Source organism: Symphalangus syndactylus, chromosome 4 (assembly GCF_028878055.3).
Source record: "Symphalangus syndactylus isolate Jambi chromosome 4, NHGRI_mSymSyn1-v2.1_pri, whole genome shotgun sequence".
NCBI lineage: Eukaryota > Metazoa > Chordata > Mammalia > Primates > Hylobatidae > Symphalangus > Symphalangus syndactylus.
The window spans coordinates 65540977-65554256 of record NC_072426.2 but is presented as its reverse complement, the minus strand read 5'-3'; the positions used below and the strand labels follow the sequence as shown (position 1 = coordinate 65554256).

The window sequence follows — 13280 nt, the reverse complement described above, 5'->3', positions numbered from 1 at the left end:
ATCCTGGATCTGGAGCTAATCCTGTGTGTCTTTCCACTTGTTTGAAGTGGACAGTGTGTCTTTCCCTGCCCACTTCAAAATAATCTTGCCATCATCCACAAGGGTCACCGAAAGAGTCACCGTCAACCTGAGTTATCCACAGTGGCGCTGAATACAAACATTCAGTTATGACAGAATTGGTAATCTGAGGTTGAATGTCTCTATCAACACAGGTGACTTAGACGTCAGAAGTCTTGGCAGAATTCTTATGTAGGTTTGCCAAGCTATGACTGACTTTCCAAGACGGAGTTTTAAAAAGAACCAGGATCATGTATTTCATGCTTGGCTCTAAATAGAGCCCAAGAAGAAAAGTGACACAATGATCCCAATATAGAGTGGGAAAAATTTGTTTTAAAACCACAACTAGGATGAACCCTTATGATCAGACAACTTGGGAGTCCTACCATAAAAGACAGGGATCAACCTAAGGCAACTCACTGTTAAGATGTGGGGGAAGGTAAGGGGACATCACTGGAGGGATGTTTTCAAATCTTCAGTGTGATTTCCAAGGTCACACTTGCGATAAAAAGTAGAATTTAGAGACTCCAGAATCTGATAGACTGAAGCAGCATGATGGTTAAGATTGTATAATTCACAATTTAAAACAAACTCAGCCTTTGATGCGGGTATTCTTACTAAGGAGAGATCTTCCTAGAATCTGTCACCAACACAGACTTATTTTGTTTTGGTTTTTAACTGTTATTTGGCTAATGAGTAAAGACATGGCATTAAATACATACTGGATTTTTCCTGCGCTGGTACTCAAAGTCAGACCTTGTGGGAGAAAATTATACTAAACTTACAAAGAAAATAAATAAGCAACACACACACACACACACACACACATACACACACACGAGTTGCCATTCACATTAATATATCCCAGTTCCTTATTCTACCACCGATCTCTCTGATGCTACTAATCTTATCATCTGTTTTCCCTTAGTGAGTTTAAGTAACTAGCTATATTGTATCATCGACACTTTTTCCCCACAGAATTTCAACACTATTGTCATACTGTAAGCTTTAAACAATTTCATTTTACAGCAAGAAAGAGATGACTGACACAGAAAAATAAAGGTTCTTCTAACCCCTTATCTGAATACAACACAGATACCTATTTGCCTGCACCTAAGCCCAGACACAGAAAATGTTCATTCATCTGCACTAGATATAATGGCAACATATGAACAAGACTGTTCTACCTCATTCATCTGCTTGGTTAGGCACTGTCTTTTCTTCTTTCTGTTACTGCCCAAATCTCTATTGTCTCTTTGTTATTTGAGTTCTTCCAGTTCTTAGAAAGAGGGTAGTTTCTTCAAGAGCCTCATCATAATAGCAGGCTGAGAGGCTGGTGTCCCTGTCTACAGACTGCACACGGATCAAAATGCTGTTTACACCATACTTCTGAAACACCAGAGAATATCTGGGGCCATTTCAAATTAAGATCTGAAGTCTGAGTTAGAAATTCTTACATGTAGCTATATTTTATTTCCCAAAAGAACCATAAGCCAAATCGAATATCACTCATTCAGAAGTTTCTTGAAGGTAAGATAAGAAACAACATATTAAAATTGTTTCCAGAAAAAAAAAAACCTAGTATAAAAAATATTTGTTTAAAATCATCTTGGGAAACTGCCTCATGTAATCATGTCTGTGGAGCATTTATATATACATATTGCTTGTGGAAAAGGAATATTACGTACAGTTTGTTGTATGTCAAACCCCACCCTTCCAAGTCTAGAATTTGTAAACGTTCCACTCAATCAGACCACACAATGAAGTAAGCAGAGAAAACTGAAAACGAATCTTATGACAGTCTTTCACCCTCAAAGAATTAAAGCCACTTACTTTTTCTTAAGGAAATCACCTGTGTAACTAACGCCGTGAGTAAGCACATTCGCTCAGGTCCTGATTACATGATTCCTTTGTTTGCTGGCTTCATCTAAATCCTTGGTTCCACATTTGAATATTTTAGACAGCTTCCTCTTCAGAAACAAAATCATCACAAAAGACACAGAGATCCTAAAATGTTTCTCAGCTCGAGTGTTCACAACCAATAAAGACCATATTGTATTACCAAGTTTTCGGAGAGAAGCTGACACTGGCATGGATAAAAAGTAACCTTCCCCGTGATAAGTCAATATCTCCTCCCCTTGGAAATTAGTCACTGAATAACCTCAGCCCATATCCAACCACAGGCTACCTCATGGGTGACTCAGTCCTTCAACAATTGCTTACAGGGAAAACACCAATGAAGGAACTTTAAACGGCCTAGGTAAATGGGTTAACAGCAAAGGAAATATTACAAAATATATTTCACTGAAGGCAAACAGGATCATTAAAAAGGGCAAACAACCAGCCACTGAGAAATGAAACTGTCAAAATACCCAACATACTCAATCCAGAAGAGCCAACTTTCAGATCAGTTTTCTGTTGACTTAAAGGTGCTACTGCAAAAACCTAGACCAGCATCCAACACCCACTTTGCTGCCAGAGTTTTGAAGTCTGGCAATTGGCAGCTGAAGGAAACGTAAGCCTCTTCCCCTGGTTTAATACCAGAGGGAAAACATGAGGGAGATAAGGAGGCTGTCTATTAATTAACCAGCCCTGTTTTACCATGCTGAACTTTGGGTAGCAGCCATTAATCAGTCCTACATAGCGCCGGGCAAGGAACTGCAATCACCCTGGAAAATACATCTGAAACGAGAAGGAAAGATAGAGAGGGCAAACCACGGCTGTGCAGAGGGGATTCTGGAAAGGAAACCAGAGCCCTTCTGCCCCACCCTAAACAAGATGAAGGACGAGAAGGTAGGCAATCGCCAGAGACCTCTGGCTGCAACCGCTGTCAGCACAGCTGGTCTCTTCCAGGGGAACAGGTGCAAGAAGGTGCATGTCCACAACATGAAGTGACTTGCAGCTCTCAGCGGAGGATGGGCATTAATGCATTGCTAGCAAAAGGTGGGGGAGAAAGGAAGCATCTCCTGCGCTCGCAGGCAGGCTCTGATTACCATCATGTTTTCTGAGCCCTTGGGGACTGGGTGGAACCGAAAGCTATCCAAGTGGGAATACGGTGACAAGGAACTCCACTCACTGGGCTGGAAGCCCCACTGGCTTCACGCCACACCCAACTACCACGCTCTGGGCAGCCTGTGCATTTTTAAAACATTTTAAGGCTTTTAGAGGTTGTTCTTGCTGACCAAAAGAATTCCATGACGTCTTTCAAGTTCAAATCCAGTCCTTTGCAGGCTTTCTAAAAAAACTGTTTACTGCCATCAAATCACTTTGTGGTTATTAAAGAAGGAGGCAAATGGAGCACGTGACATTGCCACCCTCCTAAGATGTCTCACTAGGAACAATATTTGGATGAAGTGGTTGTAACAGATGCCACCTAAGAGGTTGGAAAACAGTAGAAGGAATGTGGAAGCTCTTGTTTTGATTTTTAATCTAATCAGCAAGGGTTTGTTATTTCTCACCAGAGTATGGGAGGCACACACTATCAGCTTCTGATGAATCTGGTATACATTAGGCAGGTTTTGTGTCTTTGGTCAAGCACGTACTTTCCAGGAAGGGGGATGGAGGGGTGGTCCCCCTTGTCTGATTAGGCCACGATGCCGCCGCTATCACATCCTCCAAAGACCCTGTCTTATGGCGTGAGGTGTGCTAACAGACATGGCTCTTACAATTCTTCTTTACCTGCTTATTATGGGCAGTGTTGCTTGTTCCAGTGGCTATATGTGAAGGGTCTAGGGCCAGGCTGTCCCCCAGGAAACAAAGCAGTGAACTCTCTCTGTCTCTCTGCTGCTTGGCTAAGCAAGTCATGCCATGTTCAACATGTTATCCCATATCTGCTGTGGGCTAGGTGCTATGTGGCTCACGCCTGTAATCCTAGCACTTTGGGATGTGGAAGCAGGAGGATCCCCTGAGCCCAGCAGTTTGAGACCAGCTTGGGCAACATAGGGAGGCCCAGTCTGTATAAAAAGTAAAAACTTAGCTGGGCATGCTGGTGCATGCCTGTGTTCCCAGCTACTTGGGAGGCTGAGGTGGGAGGATTGCTTGAGCCTGGGAGGTTGAGAGGCTACAGTGAGCCAAGATCACACCACTGCGCTCCAGCCTGGGTGACAGAGTGAGACTCTGTCTCCAAAAAAAAAAAAAAAAAGGTAACAAAACGAAAAACCACAAGAAACCATGTCCATTACACTAGAGAGAGGTGGCTTCTGTTGACCCTGTTACAATGAGAGTCGGTCGGTTCAATATGAGAAGTCTAGTTTACCTCTCCCTTCCCTTCCTTCCTGCCAGGTTCACAGCAATTTCCTTTCACTTTCAAAACGCTCCAGGGCACTGTCTGTAGCATGCACGCATGGATTCGTCATTACCAGAGCAGTAATTCACTGTCAGGAGTTTGAAAGCCAGCCCAATCCTGCAGTGAATCAGGATGAGTTAAATGCTCTTTGGCAAGCGCCGAGCTCACCCAAGAGAGAGGTGGAGTTCAATCTCCAAAGGCCCCAGAGTACCCGATAATGAACCAGACGAGCCAATTTCCTAAACAATATCCTGGTGCCATCTAGGACCCAGTGGCTTCATCTCAGTGGAAGGCACATTCTCCAGAGAAGGGCTCTTTCAGGCTAACTCACCACAAAGTTTGGTTCAGTATGAGTGTGTGCAACCACTAACACCCCCACGCTTTGGTTTGATTATTTCACCAGATCCTTCTCTGCCTCCTCTACCTAGGGACGTTACAGCCATTACTACGTTACTCTTCCCAGCAGCGTATAAAGTGTCCTACTCTTCATTTTCCCTCTTCCTTTCATTGACTGGGCCTAAAAGCAAAGTGGAAGCAATGTATTCTTTCTGAGTCAGTGTTAAGAATGGACATGCTAGGAAATATTCAGGATTACCTCAACAGGAAGTAATTTTTATGGTCTAGTAAGGCCAATAGTATTGTGACACATATTCATTCCTATTTCCCCTTTCATATTCATTTCTTCGTTGGCTTTAAAAAAATTACATTTGCTCAAAGAAAGTCTAAACTGTGCCTATAGATATGAAGATGATATTAGGAAGGGAAGGGATTATTACTTTGAGAAAATTTCACATTCATCTTGTTTGCATTGGTAAAATTGGGAAGATTGCCATTTGTAAGGTTTTAGTTAGCCTATTGTTTCATTTGATTGTAAAGGGAATGTCTCCCAGACATGAGACAGACAGACAGACTGCTGCCAAAATTATTTAATTCCCAGGAAAGAGATGGTCCAGTCAGCGGTTAGCTTACGGCTGTATTTAAGATGAGCGTTATTTCTATAACTCTTTTGACACAGGAACTCCGCTGAGCCCTCCAGTGGCCAGACCTGGCTGACCAGTCCTGGGCCCAACAGTGATTAAAGATCTCAATCTGGAACAGAATAAAGAAGTAATGTTAAATAAATCATTTCGCTTCCAAGCCACAATCAATAACTGTGCAGTGCTGTAGGATGGATAAAAGAAAAATGTCCTTCTCACTGACACTCAATCTTCTCCTGGGCTACTCCCATGTTCTCCAGGCCAAGGACAACCTCCTTTTGTACCGAAAATAGTTACAGTTTGTAAAATGATATCTTCTTTATACCACTTGCAACAGATGGTACAAATAACTCCTTCTCTTATCTCCATCTCTGCACATCCACCCATTTCCTGGACGGACCTTGTTCTTTTATGCACAGCTCCCTTTTAATGTTTTCTAGATTGGATGCTAGTAAGTTATCTACGGCACCCAACTACAACTTTTTAGTGCCTTAGACTTTATTTTTCTCTTTGTGACAGTTCTTGAAACTCCTATTTAACTTGTCAACCACGTGTTGCCATGTAGGATATATTGCTTTATTTGCTTGTGACACTTCATATTCTAACAAGGGATTTTAAATCCCCGTGCTCACCATACCCCACCCACAAACACTCCAATAATCACACAGCAGTTTGTAGTTTACAAAGGGCTCTCAATTGTGACATTTCATGAGCTCCAGAACTCAGTGAAGGACACAGGACAGGTATCATATGTCTTTTTGAATGGTTGGGTAACAGAAGTTCAGGAAGTTAAGAACCTCACCCAGCTTCCCATAGCTGCTAAGCAGTGAAGCAGCAAGAACCCCAGCTTCCTTGGTTGTTTGCATGTGACCTGCTGTGTACTTCAGGACACTGCGAGCTATTCTGCAAAGAACGATGCTCCTCATGCCTGCCCACGCATGATCACCGACAGATTTCTTATTTGATTTCTGGCCTTGGTGTGAAACATGAACAAGTCTGTCTGAGAAGTACCTCACTCCATTCACAGGTCCAGATTTTCACAGCAAAGGCGAAGAATCACTGGGGCATCTCACTGGGCTTCGGCTCTAATGATTTAGAGCCTCTCTTGACTTACAATTAGGTTTTATCTACTTGCCTCAAAATGAGTAAGTTATATAATTAGTTATATATTAGTTATATTTAACTAATAGATATATCAGTATATATGCTTATATATATTATACTTATATATACCTATCTATATTATACATCACTTAGTACTATATAGATATCACCATATCACATAAGTTATATATATGTATACATATATACATATATGTACGCACAGACACATGCACAAAGTCATCATCAGTCATAGGCACCGGATTACTTATGAAATAAAATATCTGAGCCTTAGCTGATTAAAATCCCTTACCATTATAACCCTAATTCTATTATGGGGTGACATTCCCAGGACCACGCCCCTCAGAGATGCATGCACTGCCCACAGAGGCACAGGGTCTCCATCGCTGCACTCTATGCTCTTCTTTCTTTTCACTGGAGAAACTGACCAAATTGATTATATTGTGAGCAAAAATAGCTAGGTAGAGCATTATATAACTTTAGGATGATTACAACAACGTGAGAATTAAAATATATATATATTTTAGTTTGATGATATAACATACCTAAATTTACACAATGAGGTGATGTTGATCTGTGTAGAATTTTATGCTATACAGCTGGGTGCAGTGGCTCACACCTGTAATCCCAGCACTGTGGGAGGCCAAGGCGGGCGGATCACCTGAGGCCAGGAGTTCAAGACCAGCCTGGCCAACATGGTGAAACCGCATCTCTACTAAAAATACAAAAACTAGCCGGGCATGGTAGTGCACACCTGTAATCCCAGCTACTTGGGAGGCTGAGGCAGGAGAATTGCTTGAACCTGGGAGGTGGAGGCTGCAGTGAGCCAAGATTACGCCGCTGTACTCCAGCCTGGGCAACAGAGCAAGAATCTGTCTCCTCACCACCAAAAAAACCAAACCAAAACCAAAACCAAAACAAAAAAAAATGTTATGCTCTACAACTACAGTTTAAAGGATAGATATGAAAACAGCTAGGTGGAGTGTTATATAACTTTAGGATGATTACAGCATGAAAATTAAAATGTATATATATTTTAGTTTGATGATATGATATACCTAAACTTAAACAATGAATTGATGTTGATCTATGTAGAATTTCACACTATATAATTGTAGTGTAAAGGATAGATGGTTTTCAGAGTCCATGAGAGAAAATGGTGGTAAACACATTGGGGAATGGCAGATGTCAACTTGGAAACCATATGGCCATTTATTCATGGTCTGTCAATGTCTTCTCACAATGGAGCTACTCAAATCCCAGGATGTCTGTTTCTGTAATAACTCCTTTCTCACGGCCTCATGTGGTCTCAGCTTCTTACTACCAATTGCTTCCTTGTAGTTTTAACCCCATCAGGCCTGTCTCATGTCTTCCTTCACTGCTCCTCCTTCTTTGAGCATAGCTTTTCTGAAACCAACTCTGTGGACCTGGGTTACCGTCTTAGCCCTTCTACAGGAAACACATTCCTTTGCCTGCATTCTGCTGTGTTCATATTGATCTCAGTAGGATATGTGTAGGTTCTATTACCAAGCAAAAGAAAAAACATACAGCATAAGGTGAGCTGTGTCTGTGGAGCAAATTTTAAAGGGTATGTTATGGATGACTTCTGATGAAAGGTGTTTTAGTTGTGCCATTATTTTTATCCTCAGCCAAACAACATCAGCCCATGTGTCAAAAGAAGAAAGGATTGTCTGAGGGAATAGTCCCAGAGGGTAACACCAAAAGACAGTAATTCACAGATCTGCCAGGTTCAACTTTTCCTCAAAATAAACATGAAAAAAACAATGATGGGGACCCAGATTAAAACAGCCCTCATGCCAATTCTTCCTGGGTTCAGAGGAGCCGCCTGCTCCACCGTGAATGATCTTCACTGTGAACTTTTATTCAAAAATAAAAGAAGTTCCATGAGTATCCTAAGTATACTGAGTGTGCAAGCTGGGGAAATTCTCGCGTGTAAGGCTAGGAATTGATGCCATTTGTTATACAATTTTATAGGCTCATGAATGAAAATTTTGTACTTTCCCAGTTTTCATTAGTTATGAAAAAATCTAAGAGGTTCCAGGTTTATAAATTAAATGAGCATAGCTTTGAAAACCCATCTGCTTTCCTTGGGTTTAGTTGGAGTCTGTGGCAGAGAACACGAGAACACCTGCTAGTTTTGGGGCCAGGCCAGTGGCTCTGAAAGCCCCCAGGTATGTTTCTCCACAGTAGGCGCAGCAGGGTAATGGGGGAAGAACACCAAATGGGTAATCCCGGAACCAGCATTTTGGTCCAGGTGTTAACATTGTTTTCTTTCTTTTCACTTTTTTTAGTTTTAAAGAAACAGGGTCTCATTCTGTTGCTCAGGTTGTAGTGCAGTGGTGTGATCATAGCTCAGTGAAACCTTGAACTCCTTGGTTCAAGTGATCCTCCCACCTCAGCCTCCTGAATAGGTAGGATTACAGGTGCACACTACCATGCCCAGCTAATTAAAAAAAATTTTTCTTGTAGAGCTGAGATCTCACTACATTGCCCAGGCTGGCCTCAAACTCCTTGCCTCAAGAAATCTTCCTGCCTAGGCCTCCCAGAGTGCTAGGATTAGAAGAGTCAACCATCACGCCTGGCCAACATCCCTTTCTTTATCTGTAAATAAGAACTCTCATATAGACTTTCTCTAAGGCCCATTCCAATGATGAGATTCTGTGGATCCATATATTTACTGAGTAGCTACCTATATGCAAAGCCCAGGGTTAAGGCTGATGAGGGAAAAGGGATCTGTAAGACATGATTTCTACCCATGAAGAACTTACATTCTAGTAGGAAAAATAAGACTTGTACATGAACATTAAAATATGACAAAGCGGTCAGGTGCGGTGGCTCACGCTTGTAATCCCAGCACTTTGGGAGGCTGAGGCGGGAGGATCACGAGGTCAGGAGATCGAGACCATGGTGAAACCCCGTCTCTACTAAAAATATATATAAAAAAAAAAATTAGCCGGGCATGGTGGCGGGCACCTGTAGTCCCAGCTACTCGGAGAGGCTGAGGCAGGAGAATGGCGTGAACCCGGGAGGTGGAGCTTGCAGTGAGCCGAGATTGCGCCACTGCACTCCAGCCTGGGTGACAGAGCAAGACTCCGTCTCAAAAAAAAAAAAATAAAAAATAAAATAAAATGAATAAAATAAAGTAAAAAAATAAAATATGACAAAGCAAGAATAACTTTGCCAAGTGTCAAATGAGTGCAACAGACAAATACTCTGGTAGTTCATAGAATAATGAGGTTTTTATGGTGGGGATGACTGAGGAACACTTTTCCGAAGAGGTGAGAGTGGGTCCATGAATGATGACTAGAATTTCAGCAGGTAAGAAAGAGGTCCCTTTCTTAGGTATTCCAGGCAGGAACGAAGGCATGGTCAAGGACAAGGGATAGGAAAGTCCAGGTGCCCTGGGGGAATGGCTAGACTACTGACCCAACCAGTGAGTTACTCTCAGACAGTTGTTCTCCAACTCTCAGATAGTGGGCTTCAGAATCACCTGGAGAGTTTAGTAAATCAGATCACTGGGTCTAGCATCCACTGTGTCTGATTCAGTAGGTCTTGGGTGGTGCTGAGGAATCTGTATTTCTAACAAGTCCCCAAGTGATACTGACCTGCTGGTCCAGGGAATACTCTTTGAGAACCACTGCTTTAGTGAGTAGAGGGACATGGTAATACAGGGTCACTGAACATTCACATCACAATCTCCATTCTACTGTGAGCTTGGTTAAATCCTTTGGATAGCAATCATAATTATCTAGAATTTCTCTATTATAAATATTGTCAATTAAATCTGCCAAGAGAAGATGGAAATAGGGAAGAAAATGAATATTTTGGGTGACTTCCTATTTACCAATGCTTTCCAAAATTACCTCATTTAATTCTCATCTCATTCCCATTAGATACATTATAATTCCTATTTCACAGATGAACAAACTGGGGCTCAGAGACTTCAAATATCTTACCTGAAGTCAGATAACAGGGCCAGGATCTATGAAGTGCTAGAATAATCTTGCATTCTAGTGTTAAGAAATCAGCCTGGAGGTCTGACCTTTGAATCCTCTTCAAAGGAGGGCAGCAGTTCAAGAACCTCTGAAAATGAGTACTATTTCTGTCCCAAATCAGGTCCATCTGTATTGAGTGTTGCAACAGTCACAAGAGAAGGGTCAAATAGACCAAGCCATGTTCATGTTATCTACAAATGTGGGGAGCAAAAAAAACTTCTTCCCAGTAATGGCTTTAGGGTACCCACGAGCCCCATAAGACTGCTCCATTTCAAAGGAATACCTTCGTGTTTTCAGTTCAAATAGCAAGTCAGTCAGCCAGCCAGGGAACATGGCTGGGAAATCTGAGATGGTCAGCGAAACCACTGCTTCTCCTTATTTGGATAAATAACAGCCTCAAAGACAACCAGTTTGGGAGCTGTACATGCCCTGAGGCCGGGCTTGGCAGGCATCTCTGCCCATGCCCTGCCATGCCTTTTGCTGCACCAACAGCTGAAGGAGTTTAGCCAAACATTGAACAATCCCTTCTTCCCCACCAGGTACTGACACCGACAGAAGCCTCCTCTTCAGAGACATGATCTGCTTCCCTGTGTCCCAACAACAAACTGCCAGGTGGGCCTTTGAGTATCCCTACGTTTAAGTCAAGCCCTGTACTCCTGACACTGAGTAGCTCATGAGAAAGAATAGAAGCAAGCCAATAAGTCATGCTCCATATGACGAAATGCATACAGAGAGTAAGGAGCTACACGCTGTCTAGTTGCCCTTTTTACCCATTGCCTCCAGGAAGGAAAGACTTCCCCGCCACACAGGACGTAAGGCATGTGAAGAAAATGCTTTGTAATCTATGGAGCACTTTTAAAAGTTCATGATTAGGGCCGAGCACAGTGGCTCTCACACCTATAAAGCTAGCACTTTGGGAGGCCAAAGCGGGATGATGGCTTGAAGCCAGGAGTTTGAGACCAGCCTGGGCAACATAGCAAGACCCTGTCTCTGCAAAATTAAAATTAAAAAAATCAGCCAGGCGTGGTGGTACATGCCTGTACCCTGGCTACTCGAAGGAACGAGGTGGAAGGATGGCTTGAGCCCAGGAGTTCGAGGCTGCAGTGGGCTATGATTATACCGCTGCACTCCAGCCTGGGTGACAGAATGTGATCCTGTCCCCCACCACACACACACACACACACACATACAAGTTCTTGATTAGCACCAAGAGCTTTCAAGTAACCTCAAAAAGAATCAAGCTGCAGGCTGAACCACAGGTAGCTTATCTTCCCTCAGTGCCCAACCGAACCTCCCCAACTCTTTTTTTTCTTTGCATTATCTTTATTTTTCTGAAAAGCAACGTTAGAGCAACATTTCTCCCAGAGAGGACAGGAAGATAAGTGACAATAAATAGAGGGGATTTCTTAAAATTAGGGCAGCAAGACACTGGTGCCATTTCGATGACCTTTCCTCCAACGCACTGAAGTACACAAATTAGTTTCCATTTTTTTTTTTTTTTTAATTCAAAAGGGTTTAATTGGCTGGGCATGGTGGCTCACACCTGTAATCCCAGCACTTCGGGAGGCCCAGGCAGGTGGATCATTTGAGGTTAGGAATTCGAGAGCAGCCTGGCCAACATGGTGAAACCCTGACTCTATTAAAAACACAAAAATTAGCCGGGTTTGGTGGTGGGTACCTATAATTCCAGCTACTCGGGAGGCTGAGGCAGGAGAATCACTTGAACCTGGGAGGCGGAGGTTGCAGTGAGCTGAGATCACACCATTGCACTCCAGCCTGGGCAACAGAGCGAGACTCTGTCTCAAAAGAAAAATAAAATAAAATAAATAAGGTTTAACCCCCTCATCAATCAGTACTCCTCCACACCATCATCTCGAGGAAGGCAGTGGGGTGTGGTGGAGCGCGCACCAGATTATGACTCAAAAGGCTTGGTTCTTCCCTGCTGGGAATCTCTTCTTGGCTATGGTCTCATAACTGTGACTGTAGTCCTGACACTGAACTTCTATGTGCCCCTGATTCAGCTGCTTAGTTGGTTCAGTAAAACCTTCTTGCACTTCCTCTTCTGGTGCTGTGAATACCTAATGAGTTCCATCACTGTTGTGTCACTGAGCACACATGATTATTAATATCATCAGCAAACATTCACGGGCCCACTCAGTGAGCCGTGAGGCAGAAGAAAATGAATAAAACGGAAAGCACTCACTTGAATGTATTCACAGGAGGATGAAACGAATGACAAAATCGTTTTGGAGATACAAGAACTGGCAAAAGAATGAGGACTCTGGATGCAGCCAGTGTAAGAACATCATACTGTATTATATTTCAAAGACATCATATTTGAGAAAATGGTCCAAGCTGGACATGGGGCTCACGCCTGTAGTCCCAGCACTTTGGGAGGCCGAGGCTGGTGGATCACTTGAGCTTGGGAGTTCGCAACAAGCCTGGGCAACATGGTGAAACCCTATCTCTACAAAAAATAGAAAAATTAGCCTGGTGGGGTGACATATGCCTTTAGTCCCAGCAACTTGGGAGACTAGGGTGGGAGGATCACTTGAGCCCAGGAGGCGGAGGTTGCAGTGAACCACGGCACCACTGCACTCCGGCCTGGGCAACAGAGGGAGACTCTTGTCTCAGAAAAAAAAAAAAAAAAAGTACTTTTCCTCATTCCTATTCCCAAATTAATTGATCATTCTGAACCCAGATCAGGCTATATATAAAAGACTCCCAATTCATTTCATAGTGTTACAACAACACATAGACTCAAATTGCAATTATCTATAATCACTGTGAGATGGGTGATTACCCACATCTTGGCATTGGATC

General features: G+C 42.8%; 1 protein-coding gene across 26 annotated transcripts in view; it reads right to left on the bottom strand.

Annotated features, from left to right (window-relative positions):
- The window catches only part of KIAA1217 (KIAA1217 ortholog), an 888358-nt gene that overhangs the window by 80223 nt on the left and 794855 nt on the right, over nucleotides 1–13280 (bottom strand). Inside the window, exon 1 of one of the 26 annotated variants that reach the window (XM_055274896.2) lies at nucleotides 1891–2159. The exons of 24 other annotated variants lie outside the window; for them this stretch is intronic. The gene's annotated coding sequence lies outside the window, so the exon portion shown is untranslated. Of the gene's footprint in view, nucleotides 1–1890; nucleotides 2160–13280 lie in introns of those variants that run through there. One more of the 26 variants, XM_055274884.2, reaches the window with a different exon arrangement.